The sequence below is a fragment of the Diaphorina citri genome, unplaced genomic scaffold (assembly GCF_000475195.1).
Source record: "Diaphorina citri unplaced genomic scaffold, Diaci psyllid genome assembly version 1.1 scaffold74, whole genome shotgun sequence".
Classification (NCBI taxonomy): domain Eukaryota; kingdom Metazoa; phylum Arthropoda; class Insecta; order Hemiptera; family Psyllidae; genus Diaphorina; species Diaphorina citri.
The window spans coordinates 358688-365310 of NW_007377511.1; the positions used below are offsets into that span (position 1 = coordinate 358688).

General features: G+C 42.0%; 2 non-coding genes across 2 annotated transcripts; both read right to left on the bottom strand.

Moving 5' to 3' along the window:
- Positions 1 to 3445: 3445 nt before the first annotated feature.
- Positions 3446 to 3580, bottom strand: Trnal-caa. The gene is made up of 2 exons: positions 3543 to 3580; positions 3446 to 3491 (listed from the first exon to the last, which is right to left on the bottom strand). It is a non-coding gene; the product is annotated as a tRNA-Leu (tRNA).
- Positions 3581 to 5348: 1768 nt separating this feature from the next.
- On the bottom strand, positions 5349 to 5511 carry LOC113472442. The gene has a single exon (XR_003394741.1). It is a non-coding gene; the product is annotated as a U1 spliceosomal RNA (small nuclear RNA).
- Positions 5512 to 6623: the final 1112 nt, after the last annotated feature.

Below are 6623 nucleotides of genomic sequence, written 5' to 3' on the forward strand. Positions count from 1 at the left end.
AAATGGGTGACTGTGATATACCGTGGGAGATTTAGGAAATGGGTGACTTTGACATACCGTGAGGAATTCGGAATACTAGCTCACTAGATAATGTCTCAATATGGACCTCTCTAGGTTCATGGTTATGTACCTACTTAGGTATGCACCTACTCAGTACATGTTAATGCCTGGACATAGGTACATGATCACTAGTACTTGTACCTGGATTAGTATTTAGTACATACTAGGTATTAGATACTCACTTAGCATGTGGAGATGATGAAGATGTTACATCCTTGTAGATGTTGATGCTACATCTAAAGTTAATAATTAACCAAGACCTATAAAATGATTAGAGGTTGAGCTCCTAACTCCTTTTCATCGGGGGCCTTTAGTTCTGACTTCAGCAAGATTGTTGCCAGCCAGCCTAGTTAGCTTGGAACGTAAGGAGTCTGCCTTGTAAGCCCTAAGGCGGTCTCTTCCTGATCCCTAATGTGCCGCGTCCATTTTAGTTTAGGACTATTGCACTGCCATAGGCTGGCAACAATCTTGCTGAAGGCAAGCTAACTAGGCTGGCTGGCAACAATCTTGTAAGCCCTAAGTCTTGGGTTCGATTCCGGCCCGGGGCGGATTTTATCCTAAATAGAATACACTGGTACAGGTGGGCCAATAAATGGTACGTTTTTTAGGTGGGCGAATAAATGGTACACTTACCCTAGGTACTACAATTTTATTAATTGAGATATTATTATCAATACGAAGGTAAGTATAGGTAAGTAGCTACACCCAATATTAATGCCAGGATTATTAAAGACCAACCTAATTATTATGACTTTCTTTCCAATCAAAAGCACCTAATGGATATAAAAAACAAGGTAATGCTTATAATATTATTGTTTATAATATAAAAGGTATACATATATTATAGGTAAATTTAATAATACAGGTCAAGGATGACCAGAAGCATCAAGCAGTGATGGGATCTAAGATGTTATTAGGGTTTTAGAGGTGCAGGTGTTATGGGGAGGTAATTAAGTTGTCTTCTCGGAACTCTGGTACCAATCTCATGAAGTCATGAACATTGTAATAAAGAGATGTTTTCGAGGGTTCGATTCCAGCCCGTAGTGAACTTTATCCTGAACAGGTAAGGTTCGTTCTCGGAACGGATGGCTTTCTCCTATTCTATTTTCCTTCTCTCTTCTATGTATGTATTTCGGGACAATGAGTCCTTAGCAGGTAATACAGTTCCCTCCATCACCTAAAAAGTTAAAAAGCTAAAAACACTACGTACAATAAGTTGGTACCTCCTAACTCCTAACTTTTCTTTGATTTCTTTCTAAATTTAAAATTTAATTAAGTTTATTAAAATTTGTTAAATGGGATCAGAGAGGTTTCGCCTACCTAATCGTAACAAGGTAAGGAGTGTAGGCTTCACGGAGTCACGTGACATACCCCATTCATCATATCCCATTCTGAATCACAGAAGGATCAAGCTCGAGTCTCGATAGAACCATTCCAATATATCGGCCGTGAACGAATAAAAAAGTGAGAAGTTATACTTAAAAGAGTATTGTGTGGGAATACCGTGAAAATCGTGAAATGTTGACCGAGGTTCATAAAAATGTACCTAAATGTTCTAGCCCCGTTTTAACTGTTCTGGTGGAAAAAGAAGTTACCTGTGTTTTGAGTGTCGTCTTTACTCACACCTCTACAATCAACTTATAATGAGACTGAACCAGCGGTGCCCAAACTGCGGTAAATGTACCGCATGTGGTCCGCGGAACTTCTCGTCCTGTGTCAGAGTTAGTTTCAAGGTCAGAATACATTTCATCCGTCTATTTGTAACCTGGAATGCGACGTTGCCATTGAACGGTGCTGAGATGAAACGATCTTTTGGCAAAGTTGGCAACATTCCTCGCCACCTCTTCTGAGCCATGAATTTCGTGCCAAAATGGGTTGCCTACGGGATTACTAAAAAAAAGGTCCGTTCTTACAACGGCTGGGTTTCTCCTATCTTGTCTTCCTTCTCTCTTCGCTTTCGGAACGATAAGACCTCAGCAGTTACAGTTCCCTCTGTCAAACCATTTCACGAGTAGTTAGCCTGTTTACGTGTTAGGGACCTCTTGTAAACTCCACTGGCGTCCAATAACATCATTCCAATCCAGTTGAACCATCTGCACTTCTGTACTGTACCGCTACGATCCAATGGATTCTACGGCCGACCACTCACTAACAGGTACACCTGACAGGTACGCCGGACCAGGTCTGCCTGCCAGGGAGATGACTAAGGCTGGGGACCACAAAGTGAGGTTAAAGTCCGTTTAAGTTTTAAACGCGGTTTAAGCAATCTGATTGGCTGAAATTTTTGATTTTTTTAAAAATCAACCAATAAGATTGCTTTGTGGCCCCCGGCCTGAATGAGTCAATCTAGTCCGGGCATATCGGACTAATATTCATGACCCCTAGAGGACCCCTAGGGTATGAAAGGGCTCTGGTTAGAGGGAGAGTGGGCGGGCCCTTTTCACTTGTACGTGGCTCACCGGGCGGCTTTACAATTTGTAATTCATAGCCTCAGAACTTCAGATACCAAGTTATCTTGTATCTGATATGACCAACATCTCAGGTATTCCCAATAGAACTACAGCAACTACTTGAAAACCAGACACAGACAGCCTGTGGATTTTTACTTTCCTTATCCCTAATCCTACAACAGTGGACACTGATGTAGGATTAAAGCAAGGGAGATATATATATCCCTATCCTATAGGAAGGAAAGTAGAGATGTTGTAAAACCTATTGTAGAAGAACATCCAAATAAGCATCATTCAATTAGGATAAGGGAAGTCGTGTGATGTCCATACCAGATTTTTTTCGAAGGAGATGGTCTGATTAGGTTTTAATTTTAACTGGTGGCTATTGAAGTCTACAACAGGATGATGGTAGACGTAAAAGAAGGCCCATTTGCTGTTGGGTGGTGATGGTATGGAGCCCCACAGTTGTGTGGTTCAGGATGATTCATCATGGGCCACTTTCTCCAAATTGGGTGGTAATTATGGTGATGAACCGTCAATACCCGAATGATCATGTGGAACTCACTCAGATAACAGTATACGCACCCAGTCAAATTTAAATAACATCAGTGCTACGTGGAAATGCTAGCTCAATGTTTGGTATTGCCTTTTTCTTTTTATTCGCCTTTTCCCATGTTCAGATGGGGTCGGCCTTTATCGTCAGCCTCTCAATCAGCTTTAGAGTAATCGCTTAGAGGCCAACTGGTTTTGGCTAAACAAAATTTTCCGCCTGCTGGAGAATATTTGGAAGAGATTTTCCTGTAATAAATTTTGATTTCTTTTTATAAAATAAATAGGTAGGTATTTAGGTACCTACTTTGAAAAATAGATAAATAAATAAGAACTCGCACAAAAACAATTTTACCCACTGTCGGTCGGTTCGTGCAAAAAAGTTTTGTCAGGAGTGGGATTTGAACCCACGCCCTCAGACGAGGACCAGAACGCTCAGGTGTAGCTGAGAAACACAGTGCGGGAAAACTGTGAAGCTTTTCGCTTGAGTCTGGCGCCTTAGACCACTCGGCCATCCTGACTTGCTGTTCAGAGGGGCGAGAATAGCGCTATATCAACCTGAGTATGACGTACAGTGTCACGTGATGGGGAGGGGGACGTACTGTCGACGCGCGCATTGATAAGAGAATAAGGAAGTGTGGAGGGGGGAGGACGAAGAAAAACCCGCGAAGAGAAATGAAAAGCCAAGGCGCGAACCTCGGGCCTTTGAAGTTTACACGCGGTCGTGCGTTGTCCGATTTTGAGGAAATTCTGCGAGCATGATATTCAAAGTTGTCTCTGTTGAACGGCAATGACTTCTAAAGGTTTTAGTGACGGAGATTTAACCCTATATTTTTTTATTTATTTATTTCTTTCTTTTTTTTTGTAAGAGTTTGACAGAGGGAACTGTAACTCCTATGGTCTTATCGTCCCGAAATCGAAGAGAGAAGGAAGACAGGATAGGAGTTCGTTCCGCGAACGAACATTATACCATCAGGATGAAATCCGCCCCGGGCGGGAATCGAACCCGCGGCCTAGCGCTTACAAGGCAGACGCCATCAGGATGAAATCCGCCCCGGGCGGGAATCGAACCCGCGGCCTAGCGCTTACAAGGCAGACGCACTACCAACTAAGCTAACTAGGCTGGCTTAACCCTATATTTTACAGGAAGCGAAATGTCTGCTCACATCACATTACATTATTTACATTAAAATGGGGGACTTTTTTGACAACTTCGTTCTCACATTAAACTCACCCAGTCTGATGGGGTCGGTAAAAGACAGCAACTTGATTGCCGAAAAGGACACTAAACACGGATCCCCTATCCATTGGTTACTCAATACTCCGTGCATTCAACGTGCTATCGCCGCTGCCGCTGGCTAAATTTACCCATTGAGGTGGCGTTCCGATCCTAGCTGCCGGGTCGCGCCATAAAGGTGGCGTTCCGATCCTAGCGGCCGGGTCGCACGACTTCCATTACAAACTAATTTGGTGCAATTGGAATTTCTACTTTGTATTTCTAATGTTCTACTTCGAATTTCATGATCAAACTGGAAGGGTAGAAATGAAAGGGATGAATATGGAAATTAATCCTAATGTTTTAATTTTCTTTCCTTAGTCTTCAGACATTACTGACATAAGTCAAACGATTCAACTGATGATTTGATGAAATGGGAGACTTTTTTGACAACTTCGTTCTCACATTAAACTCACCCAGTCTGATGGGGTCGGTAAAAGCCAGCAACTTGATTGCCGAAAAGGACACTAAACACGGATCCCCTATCCATTGGTTACTCAATACTCGTGCATTCAACGTGTTATCGCCGCTGCCGCTGGCTAAATTTACGCATTAAGGTGGCGTTCCGATCCTAGCTGCCGGGTCGCGCCATAAAGGTGGCGTTCCGATCCTAGCGGCCGGGTCGCACGACTTCCATTACAAACAATTCAAATCGCACAATACCTACTCTAAAAGAATAGATCCCTGACCTTCATTAACGTCCCTTCGTGGGATAAAGTTATAAACTGTTGAGACATTGGTACGGGTGACCCACTGAGATATTGTCATGATGGCTATAAATTCTGAGTACAAGAATAGATCCCTGACCTTCATTAACGTCCTTCGTGGGATAAAGTTATAAACTGTTGAGACATTGGTACGGGTGACCCACTGAGATATTGTCATGATGGCTATAAATTCTGAGTACACTGGTTGATTTGACTGAAATCAGTGAACATTTAGTCTTTTACGAAAATGGATTAACAATCACGACAGAAGGACTTCTTCCATTTTCTTTAATTTAATTATCAAGGTAGGGATGTGCGCGTACGCAATCCCCGCTACCAAAAATTACGCGCCCGAGGTATTCACATTTGGAATACTCGCAGGGGTCAACCCAACCTAAGTGCAATGGAAGGGCCTCACCCTGGAGGAACCTCCTTCTTGATCAAGGTAGCCTCCACGCCAGGTAAGTATGAATTGACAATCGTTCAGCTAGGTCTTATGTGAAACACGAAATACAAGAGAGTGAGAAGTTCTATATTATAAAATAACTGTAGGTATCTAGAATGTAGGTTTTTGTGACTTGCACTATTGTACGTGATATAGGCTTGCCAAACGTCCCGAATTGGCCGGGACAGTCCCGAATTTCAGGGGGTGTCCCGGCGTCCCGTTCAGTTTTTCATTTTGGGGATGAATTCCATCGGAAAACCATCGGTGCCGGACGAGTTTAGGGCGAAAAAGTTATTGCACTACGACCTACGAGTGAAACTAAAACCTGAAATGCTTTGTGGCTTGGCACTCGAAGAACGGTTCTTTTCAGAGGATCTGATGAAACCTGCTCAAGCTGTTGTCACTTTGTACGGCATTTCGTTCACAAAACTTGCGTTTTTAGCAATTACTTAAAAAAGCATTGCTTATAGCTTATAGCCTTATACCATGATACCACGTGGTATTAAACTGTTCTACATAGGTACAATATATTCCACGTTTCTGAATTTCCTGATTGTCAGTGTTCCTGTTCCATAGGAGCTCCAAGACAGAAGACTCTGTGACATCATTTAATCTCCCTCTTGCCAAGAACACAAAAGCTAAAAGGTAACATCACGCATAATAGCACCTCTATAGGAGTAGGACCATGTTCCCTTCCTGGGTTTCACCGATCATGTAAACTGTATAGTCAACAATAGAATGTTTTCCATCATGGCAGATATTGCGGGACAAAAGAAAAATGTGTATAAATAACTAGACAAAAAATTAAGTGACATGAAAATCCATTCTTGTGTAAATAACTTAATCTGTATTAATGCATTTGAGCCTCTTCGGTCACTTGGTAGGTGATTGTGTCGAGGAATTTAGGGTTTCTGTAATTGCAGGAGATTTTGAAGAAGGAGATGAGAGTGGACAAAAAAACGAAGGAATGGAGCAGTTGCAAATGGGTAAAAATTATAAATAAATGGTCGATTTCTATGTAAAAAGTTGGGAAAATCCAAATCTGAGGTCAAAACTTCGAAAAAAATAACTGTAAAAGGTCGAAAATTTAAATTTTATTTTCCCTTCTAATGAAAGAGTTCAAACATGTATGACGT